This window comes from Arachis hypogaea, chromosome 16, assembly GCF_003086295.3.
Source record: "Arachis hypogaea cultivar Tifrunner chromosome 16, arahy.Tifrunner.gnm2.J5K5, whole genome shotgun sequence".
NCBI classification, from domain to species: domain Eukaryota; kingdom Viridiplantae; phylum Streptophyta; class Magnoliopsida; order Fabales; family Fabaceae; genus Arachis; species Arachis hypogaea.
The window spans coordinates 102229731-102241031 of NC_092051.1; the positions used below are offsets into that span (position 1 = coordinate 102229731).

The 11301-nt window shown below is 39.0% G+C and overlaps 1 non-coding gene across 1 annotated transcript; it reads right to left on the minus strand.

Annotated features, from left to right (window-relative positions):
- Positions 1–2136: 2136 nt before the first annotated feature.
- On the minus strand, positions 2137–2244 carry LOC112761224 (small nucleolar RNA R71). The gene has a single exon (XR_003181630.1). It is a non-coding gene; the product is annotated as a small nucleolar RNA R71 (small nucleolar RNA).
- Between the last annotated feature and the right edge of the window lie 9057 nt (positions 2245–11301).

Consider the following 11301-nt stretch of genomic DNA (forward strand, 5'->3'; position numbering starts at 1 on the left):
GGCTGTTGAATGTAAGGAATGTCAGGCGTGTCATGTCTGAGTTACATACTAAAGCTTGGCTGGCTATTAAGCCATGCCTGACCCTTTGATTGGAGCTTTAGAGCATAAGATTCCTGGAATTCATATTAAAAATTTTGGAATCCTTTTTTTTCTTTTTCAAAAGAATTTTTCGAAAAATATAAAATAAAAAAAATCCAAAAAAAAAATTTAGAAAATCATAAAAATCAAAAATATTTTTCTGTTTCTTGTTTGAGTCTTGAGTCATATCATAAGTTTGGTGTCACTTGCATATGCATCTTGCATTTTTTCGAAAATTTCATGCATTCATAGTGTTCTTCATGATCTTCAAGTTGTTCTTGGTAAGTCTTCTTGTTTGATCTTGATGATTTTTTGTTTTGTTTCTTTTCATGTTTATCATATGCATTCTTGAATTCTTAGTGTCTAAGCATTAAAGAATTCTAAGTTTGGTGTCTTGTATGTTTTCTTTGCATTAAAAATTTTTCAAAAATATGTTCTTGATATTCATCATGACATTCGTAGTGTTCTTGGTGTTCATCTTGACATTCATAGCATTCTTGCATGCATTCATTGTTTTGATCTAAAAATTTCATGCATTGCATCATTTTTCTTGTTTTTCTCTCTCATCATAAAAATTCAAAAATAAAAAAAAAATATCTTTCCCTTTTTCTCTCATCAAATTCGAAAATTGAGTTGACTTTTTCAAAAATTTTTAAAAATCAAAGTTGTTCCTTATGAGTCAAATCAAATTTTCAATTTGAAAATCTTATCTTTTTCAAAATCTTTTTCAAAAATCAAATCTTTTTCAAAATTCTTAGTTATTTTCGAAAATTAAAAAAATATTTTTCAAAAATCTTTTTCTTATTTTTATATCAAATTTTCGAAAATAACATAATCAATTAATGTTTTGATTCAAAAATTTGAAGTTTGTTACTTGCTTGTTAAGAAAGATTCAAACTTTAAGTTCTAGAATCATATCTTGTGATTTCTTATAAATCAAGTCATTAATTGTGATTTTAAAAATCAAATCTTTTTCAAAACTAATTTCAATCATATCTTTTCAAAAATATCTTCTTATCTTATCTTTTTCAAAAATATATTTTCAAAATATCTTTTCTAACTTCCTAACTTCTTATCTTTTCAAAATCTGTTTCAACTAACTAACTAACTTTTTGTTTGTTTCTTAACTTTTTCAAAACTACCTAACTAACTCTCTCTCTCTAATTTTCGAAAATATCTTCCCTATTTTTCAAAAATTTCTTTTTAATTAACTAATTATTTTTATTTTTAATTTAAAAAAAAATTTCGAAAAAATACTAACAATTTTCAAAAACCATTTTCGAAAATCACTAACTCTTTTTCAAAATAATTTTCGAAAATTATCCCTCCCCCATCTTATTCTATTTATTCATTCATATCCTAACATATCATCTCACATCTCTGCCATCCTCACAGTTGTGTTTCTTCCATTATATTACATTCTTTGTCTCCCCCTCTTCTTCTACTCACACAGGGATCCCTATACTGTGGTATAAAGGATCTCTATTATTATTATTATTTTTCTGTGCCCTTTTCTTTGTCATTATGAGCAGGAGCAAGGATAAGAACATTCTTGTGGAAGCAGATCCAGAACCTGAAAGGACTCTGAAGAGAAAATTAAGAGAAGCTAAAATACAACAATCCAGAGATAACCTTTCAGAAATTTTCGAACAGGAAAAGGAGATGGCAGCCGAAAATAATAATAATGTAAGGAAGATGCTTGGTGACTTTACTGCACCTAATTCCAATTTACATGGAAGAAGCATCTCCATTCCTGCCATTGGAGCAAACAATTTTGAGCTGAAACCTCAATTAGTTTCTCTGATGCAGCAGAACTGCAAGTTTCATGGACTTCCATCTGAAGATCCTTTTCAGTTCTTAACTGAATTCTTGCAGATATGTGATACTGTTAAGACTAATGGAGTAGATCCTGAAGTCTACAGGCTCATGCTTTTCCCTTTTGCTATAAGAGACAGAGCTAGATTATGGTTGGATTCTCAACCCAAAGACAGCCTGAACTCTTGGGATAAGCTGGTCACGGCTTTCTTAGCCAAGTACTTTCCTCCTCAAAAGCTGAGCAAGCTTAGAGCTGATGTTCAAACCTTCAGACAGAAAGAAGGTGAATCCCTCTATGAAGCTTGGGAAGGATACAAACAGTTGACCAAAAAGTGTCCTTCTGACATGCTTTCAGAATGGACCATCCTGGATATATTCTATGATGGTTTATCTGAGCTATCAAAGATGTCACTGGACACTTCTGCAGGTGGATCCATTCACCTAAAGAAAACGCCTGCAGAAGCTCAAGAACTCATTGATATGGTTGCTAATAACCAGTTCATGTACACTTCTGAAAGGAATCCTGTGAGTAATGGGACGCCTATAAAGAAGGGATTTCTTGAAGTTGATACTCTGAATGCCATATTGGCTTAGAATAAAATATTGACTTAGCAAGTCAATATGATCTCTCAGAGTCTGCATGGAATGCAAGCCGCATCCAACAGTACTCAAGAGGCTTCTTATGCAGAAGAAGCTTATGATCCTGAGAACCCTGCAATAGCAGAGGTGAATTACTTAGGTGAACCTTATGGAAACACCTATAACTCATCATGGAGAAATCATCCAAATTTCTCATGGAAGGATCAAAAGCCTCAACAAGGCTTTAATAATGGTGGAAGAAACAGGTTTAACAATAATAAACCTTTTCCATCATCCACTCAGCAACAGATAGAGAACTCTGAACAAAATGCTTCTAATTTAGCAAATCTAGTCTCTGATCTATCCAAGGCCACTGTGAGTTTCATGAATGAAACGAGGTCTTCCATTAGAAATCTGGAAGCACAAGTGGACCAGCTGAGTAAAAGGATCACTGAAATCCCTCCTAGTACTCTCCCAAGCAATACAGAAGAGAACCCAAAAGGAGAGTGCAAGGCCATTGACATAAGCGCCATGGCCGAACCTGTGAGGAGAGGAGAGGACGTGAATCCCAAGGAGGAAGACCTCCTAGGACGTCCAGTGATCAATAAGGAGCTTCCCTCTGAGGAACCAAAGGACTCTGAGGCTCATCTAGAGACCATAGAGATTCCATTGAACCTCCTTATGCCCTTCATGAGCTCTGATGAGTATTCCTCTTCTGAAGAGAATGAGGATGTCACTGAAGAGTAAACTGCCAAGTTTCTTGGTGCAATCATGAAGCTGAATGCCAAGTTATTTGGCATTGATACTTGGGAAGTTGAACCTCCCTTGTTCATCAATGAACTAAGTGATCTGGATCAACTGACATTGCCTCAGAAGAGACAGGATCCTGGAAAGTTCATAATACCCTGTACCATAAGGCACCATGATCTTTAAGGCTCTGTGTGACCTTGGTTCAGGAATAAACCTCATGCCCCTCTCTGTAATAGAGAAACTGGGAATCTATGGGGTGCAAGCTGCTAAAATCTCACTAGAGATGGCAGACAGCTCAAGAAAACAGGCTTATAGACAAGTAGAAGATGTATTAGTAAAGGTTGAGGGCCTTTACATACCTACTGATTTCATAGTCCTGGATACTGGAAAGGAAGAGGATGAATCCATCATCCTAGGAAGACCTTTCCTGGCCACAACAAGAGCTGTGATAGATGTTGACAGAGGTGAAATAGTCCTTCAATGGAATGAGGACTCCCTTGTGTTTAAAACTCAAGGATCTCCCTCTACAACTATAGAGAGGAAGCAGAAAAAGCTTCTCTCCAAGCAGAGTCAATCAGAGCCCCCACAGTCAAACTCTAAGTTTGGTGTTGGAGAGTCTCAACAAAGCTCTGCACATCTGTGAGGCTCCATGAGAGCCCACTGTCAAGCTATTGACATTAAAGAAGCGCTTGTTGGGAGGCAACCCAATGTTTATCTAATTCTTATTTTTATTGTTTTTCATGTTTTCTTAGGTTCATGATCATGTGGAGTCACAAAATAAACAAAAAAATCAAAAACGAAATCAAAAACAGCAGAAGAAAAATCACACCCTGGAGGAGCATCTGTCTGGCATTCAAACGCCAGAACAGAGCATAGTTTTGGCGCCGAACACCCAGAATGGGAGCATCCTGGCACTGAACGCCCAGAACAAGCATGGTTCTGGCGTTCAACGCCAGAAATGGCAGCAAAGGGGCGTTGAACGCCCAAAATGGGCACCAACCTGGCGCTGAACGCCCAGAGTTGTGTGCAAGGGCATTTTGCATGCCTAAATTGGTGCAGGGATGTAAATGCCTTGACACCTCAAGATCTGTGGACCCCACAGGATCCCCACCTACCTTCACTCACTCTCTTCTCTCTTCTCAATCATCCTCTATTCCCAATAAACACTCATCCCTTCTGTCTTCCATTTACCACTCACACCCATACACCTACTTACCTTCAAAAATTCAACATCTCTTCCCCACCCAATCCCACCCATATGGCCGAATACACACAGCCATCCATCTCCTCCATATCCTCTTCTTCTTCTATTCTTTCTTCTTTTGCTCGAGGGCGAGCAACATTCTAAGTTTGGTGTGGTAAAAGCATAGCTTTTTTGTTTTTTTCCATAACCATTGATGGCACCTAAGGCCAGAGAAACCTCTAGAAAGAGGAAAGGGAAGACAAAAGCTTCCATCAAGGGTCTATAGCTCAGTGGTAGAACATTTGACTGCAAATCAAGAGATCCCTGAGATACCTCAGGGGATACATTTTCTTCCACACAATTATTGGAAGCAACTAAGGATGGAACATCAAGAGAACTCCATCATGCTTCATGAAATAAGAGAAGATCAAAAAGCAATGAGGGAGGAGCAACAAAGACAAGGAAGAGACATAGAAGAGCTCAAGGACATCATTGGTTCCTCAAGAAGGAAACGCCACCATCACTAAGGTGGATTCATTCCTTGTTCTTAATTCTTCTGTTTTTTGTTTTCTATGTTATGTGCTTATCTATGTTTGTGTCTTCATTACATGATCATTAGTAGTTAGTAACTATGTCTTAAAGTTATGAATGTCCTATGAATCCATCACCTCTCTTAAATGAAAAATGTTTTAATTCAAAAGAACAAGAAGTACATGAGTTTCGAATTTATCCTTGAACTTAGTTTAATTATATTGATGTGGTGACAATGCTTCTTGTTTTCTGAATGAATGCTTGAACAGTGCATATGTCTTTTGAAGTTGTTGTTTAAGAATGTTAAATATGTTGGCTCTTGAAAGAATGATGACTAGGAGACATGTTATTTGATAATCTGAAAAATCATAAAAATGATTCTTGAAGCAAGAAAAAGCAGCAAAGAACAAAGCTTGCAGAAAAAAAATAGAAAGAAAAAGAAAAAGCAAGCAGAAAAAGCCAAAGCTCTTAAAACCAAGAGGCAAGAGCAAAAAGCCAATAACCCTTAAAACCAAAAGGCAAGGGCAATTAAAAAGGATCCCAAGGCTTTGAGCATCAGTGGATAGGAGGGCCTAAAGGAATAAAATCCTGGTCTAAGTGGCTAAACCAAGCTATCCCTAACCATGTGCTTGTGGCGTGTAGGTGTCAAGTGAAAACTTGTGACTGAGCGGTTAAAGTCAAGGTCTAAAGCAAAAAAAAAAAAGAGTGTGCTTAAGAACCCTGGACACCTCTAATTGGGGACTTTAGCAAAGCTGAGTCACAATCTGAAAAGGTTCACCCAATTATGCGTCTGTGGCATTTATGTATCCGGTGGTAATACTGGAAAACAAAATGCTTAGGGCCACGGCCAAGACTCATAAAGAAGCTGTGTTCAAGAATCATCATACTGAACTAAGAGAGTCAATAACACTATTCGAAATCTGAAGTTCCTATAGATGCCAATCATTCTGAACCTCAATGGATAAAGTGAGATGCCAAAACTATTAAAGAGGCAAAAAGCTATAAGTCCCGCTCATATGATTGAAGCTCTGTTTCATTGATAGTTTTGAATTTATAGTATATTCTATTCTTTTTATCCTATTTTGATTTTCAGTTGCTTGGGGACAAGCAACAATTTAAGTTTGGTGTTGTGATGAGCGGATAATTTATACGCTTTTTGACATTATTTTTTAGTATGTTTTTAGTAGGATCTAGTTACTTTTAGGGATGTTTTTAATAGATTTTGTGTTAAATTCACATTTCTGGACTTTACTATGAGTTTGTGTGTTTTTCTGTGATTTCAGGTATTTTCTGGCTGAAATTGAGGGACTTGAGCAGAAATTAGATTCAGAGGTTGAAAAAGGACTGCTGATGCTGTTGGATTCTGACCTCCCTGCACTCCAAGTGAATTTTCTGGAGCTACAGAACTCGAAATGGCGCGCTTCCAACTGCGTTGGAAAGTAGACATCCAGGGCTTTCCATCAATATATAATAGTCCATACTTTGGCCAAGAATTGACGACGTAAACTGGCGTTCAACGCCAGCTTTCTACCCAAATCTGGCGTCCAGCGCCAGAAAAGGATCCAAAACCAGAGTTGAACGCCCAAACTGGCACAAAAACTGGCGTTCAACTCCACAAATGGCCTCTGCACGTGCAACACTTAAGCTCAGCCCAAACACACACCAAGTGGGCCCCGGAAGTGGATTTATACATCAAATACTTACTCATGTAAACCCTAGTAGCTAGTTTATTATAAATAGGACCTCTTACTATTGTATTAGGCATCTTTGGATTACCTTATGATCCTTTGATCACGTTTTAGGGGGCTGGCCATCTCGGCCATGCCTGGACCTTCACTTATGTATTTTCAACGGTAGAGTTTCTACACTCCATAGATTAAGGTGTGGAGCTCTGCTGTTCCTCAAGGATTAATGCAAGTACTACTGTTTTCTATTCAATTCTTCTTATTTCGCTTCTAAGATATCCATTCGGACCCAAGAACGTGATGAAGGTGATGATTATGTGTGACGCTCATCATCCTTCTCCCTTATGAACGCGTTCCTGACAAACACTTCTGTTCTACATGAAATAAGCTAGAATGAGTATCTCTTAGATCTCCTAACCAGAATCTTCGTGGTGTAAGCTAGAATGATGGCGGCATTCAAGAGAATCCGGAAGGTCTAAACCTTGTCTGTGGTATTCCAAGTAGGATTCAATGATTGGATGACTGTGACGAGCTCCTAACTCGCGATTGCAGGGCGTTAGTGACAGATGCAAAAGGATAGTAAATCCTATTCCAGCATGATCGAGAACCGACAGATGAATAGCCGTGCCGTGACAGGGTGCGTGAGCATATTATTCACTGAGAGGATAAGATGAAGCCATTGGCAAGGGTGATGCCTCCAGACGATTAGCCGTGCCGTGACAGGGCATTGGATCATTTTCCCGAGAGATGACCGAAAGTAGCCATTGACAGTGGTGATGTATCACATAAAGCCAGCCATGGAAAGGAGTAAGACTGACTGGATGAAGATAGCAGGAAAGCAGAGGTTCAGAGGAACGAAAGCATCTCTATTCGCTTATCTGAAATTCCTACCAATGATTTACATAAGTATCTCTATCCCTATTCTATTATTTATTATTCGAAAACCATATTATCATTATATATCCGCCTGACTGAGATTTGCAAGGTGACCATAGCTTGCTTCATACCAACAATCTCCGTGGGATTCGACCCTTACTCACATAAGGTATTACTTGGACGACCCAGTGCACTTGCTGGTTAGTTGTATCGAAGTTGTGACAATTATGAATTAAGATCAGAGCACCAAGCTTTGGAGCCATTACCAGGGATTGTTCGAGCCTGGAGATCACAATTTCGTGCACCAGTGATCCAAAGCGACAAATAATGTGGTTTCTCACAAAGGAAACAACAGTGTTAGCATCATCAGTGCAGGTAGGAATTGCTTCCACCCATTTGGAAACGTAATCCACAGCTAACAATAAATAAAAATAACCATTAGAATTTGGAAATGGACCCATGAAGTCAATGCCCCAAACATCAAAAATTTCACAGAAAAGAAAAATTTGTTGAGACATCTCATCCCTCTTGGATATATTACCAAATTTTTGGCATGGAAAACAAGATCTACAAAATTCAACAGCGTCTCTAAAAAGAGTAGGCTACTAGAATCCACAGTCTAAGATTTTTCTAGCTGTTCTTTGAGGGCCAAAATGTCCTCCACTCTCAGATGAGTGACAGGCCTCTAAGATGGACTGGAATTCTGATTGAGGCACACACCATCTAATTACCTGGTCAGCGCCACATCTCCATAAATATGGATCATCCCATATATAATATTTAGACTCACTTTTCAGCTTGTCTCTTTGATGCTTAGAAAAGTTTGGAGGAAAGGTGTGGCTAACTAGATAATTAGCTACAGGTGCATACCAAGGGACTACCTCAGATACTGCTTGCAGGTTATCAAATGGGAAATTATCAGCTATAGGAGTGGGGTCATCTGTAATGTGCTCAAGGCGACTCAAGTGGTCTGCCACTAAATTCTGGTTACCACTCCTATCCCTAATTTCCAAATCAAATTCTTGTAATAGCAGTATCCAACGTATAAGCCTCGGTTTGGACTCTTTTTTAGCTAATAGATACTTTAGAGCTGCGTGGTCTGAGTACACTACTACCTTCGTACCAAGTAAATAGGCTCAGAATTTATCCAGAGCAAAAACAATAGCAAGAAGCTCTTTCTCAGTAGTAGTGTAATTGGACTGAGTGGCATCTAAAGTTTTAGACGCATAAGCAATAACAAAGGGGTCCTTACCTTCACGCTGAGCCAGTGCTGCTCCTACTACATGGTTGGAGGCGTCGCACATTATTTCAAATGGCTGGCTCCAGTCTGGTCCTCTGACAATTGGAGCTTGAGTCAGGGCGGTCTTCAGCTTATCAAACGCTTGTTTGCAATCCTCACTGAACTCGAACTCAATATCCTTCTGCAGTAGTCTAGATAAGGGAAGTGCTACCTTACTGAAGTCCTTAATGAATCTCCTGTAAAAACCTGCATGGCCAAGGAACGAATGGACTTTCCTCACAGAGCCGGGTAAGGTAAACTAGAAATAACTTCCACCTTTGCTGGATCTACAGAAATGCCAGTATTAGACACAACATGTCCTAGTACAATACCTTGTTTTACCATAAAGTGACATTTTTCAAAATTTAATACAAGATTTGTACGGACACATCTATCTAATACTCTAGATAATCCATCTAATCAAAGGCTAAAGGAATCGCCATATACACTAAAATCATCCATAAAAACTTCCATACATTCCTCAATAAGGTCAGAGAAAAGACTCATCATGCACCTTTGGAAGGTAGCTGGTGCATTGCACAAGCCAAAGGGCATTCTCTTGTAAGCATAAGTCCCAAAAGGACATGTAAAAGTGGTCTTTTCCTGATCCTCAGGAGCTATATGAATCTGGAAATAACCTATGTAACCATCTAAAAAAAATAATGTGATTTACCTGACAGGCGATCCAGCATTTAATCAATGAATGGAAGAGGATAGTGATCTTTACGAGTGGCCTGGTTGAGGCGTCTGTAGTCAATGCAGACCCTCCAGGCGTTCTGAACTCTGGTTGCCATGAGGTCTCCATGCTCATTCTTCACTGTAGTGACTCCAGACTTCTTGGGCACCACTTGTACTGGGCTTACCCATTCATTGTCTGAAATGGGGTAGATGATATCTGCCTCCAGTAGTCTGGTCACTTCCTTTTTGACAACCTCTAAGATAGTGGGGTTCAGTCTTCTCTGGGGTTGACGGACAGGTCTTGCTCCCTCTTCTAAAAATATCCTATGCTCACAGACTTGAGGGTTGATGCCTACTATGTCTGCCAAACTCCAACCAATTGCCTTCTTATGCCTCCTCAGCACACTAAGTAACTGCTCTTCCTGTTGAGAAGTGAATTCCCTTGCAATGATAACTGGAAACTTCTGCTCGTCTTCAAGGTAAGCATATTTGAGGTGTGGAGAAAGGGGTTTTAATTCTAACTTCTGATCATGGTCAGGCTCTGGGTTGTATGGAGCTGGTAACAATGGTAAAGCACTGTCATTGTCCTCTGAGAATGTCCCCACACTTGGACCTTGTCCTATGTACTTCTCTTCAAATTCCTCCTGGTGAACTTCTGCCACAGTTTCATCTATAATGTCATACTGGAGGATAGAATTATCCTCCGGAGGATGCTTCATAACTCCATTCAGATTGAAGATTACTACTCGGCCATCTATTTCAAAAGAGTATGTTCCTGAAAAAGCATCTAATTTGAACTTTGAGGTCTTCAGGAATGGTCTTCCGAGTAGGATTAATGATGGCTTCTCTGAGTCATTTTGGGGCATCTCCAGGATATAAAAATCAATGGGAAATGTGAGCCCCTTAATGCCCACTAATACATCTTCAGCAACTCCAGCCACTGTAATAATGCTTTTATCTGCTAACACAAAATGAGCTGCCGACCTTTTTAAGGGAGGGAGCCTCAAAATATCATATATAGACAAAGGCATTATACTCACACATGCTCCTAAATCACACATGCAATCAGAAAATACTACACCACCAATAGTACAATTAACCATACATGGACCTGGGTCACTACAGTTTTCAGGTAAACCTCCCATTAAAGCAGATATGGAACTACCTAAAGGAATAGTTTCTAATTCATTAATTTTGTCTTTATGTATACATAAATCTTTTAGAAATTTTGTATATTTAGGTACTTGTTGAATAACATCAAAAAGAAGAACAGTTACCTCAATCTTTTTGAATATCTCTACCATTTTGGGATCAGGTTCCAGCTGCTTCCTGGGCTTCCTTGCAAGTTGTGGAAATGGAATGGGAGTGGTGTCTTCTGCAGTGTCTGCGCCCTTTGGTGCTTCCTCCTGTGGTTGAATTTCTTCTTTTTCAGCCATGTCCTGTATGTCCTCTTCCTCTTCAACATCTTCTATTTCCACTACCTCTTCAGCTGAGGCGTGTTATGGTGGGCTTGGCTCCTCCTGATTCCTCTCCTACAGTGTGGTTCTGGACCTTAGGGTGATAGCATTAATGCCACCCTTTGGATTGGGTAATGGTTGAGAGGGAATTCCACTGGAGCTCAAAGGCTGGTTATTGGAGTTATTCATTGATCCAATCTGTGAGACAAGAGCTTGCAAAGTAGAGTTCAGACCATTTAGTGTAGCATAAAGGTTATTTTCCATGGTCTGTTGTCTCCGATCAATAGATTGTAGTAAGTCGTTATTAGAAGATGAAGAAGGATAAGTAATTTGAGAGGTCTACTATTGGGTATTCTGTGGTCCTTGGGATTGCCTCAGGTGAGGTGCTCT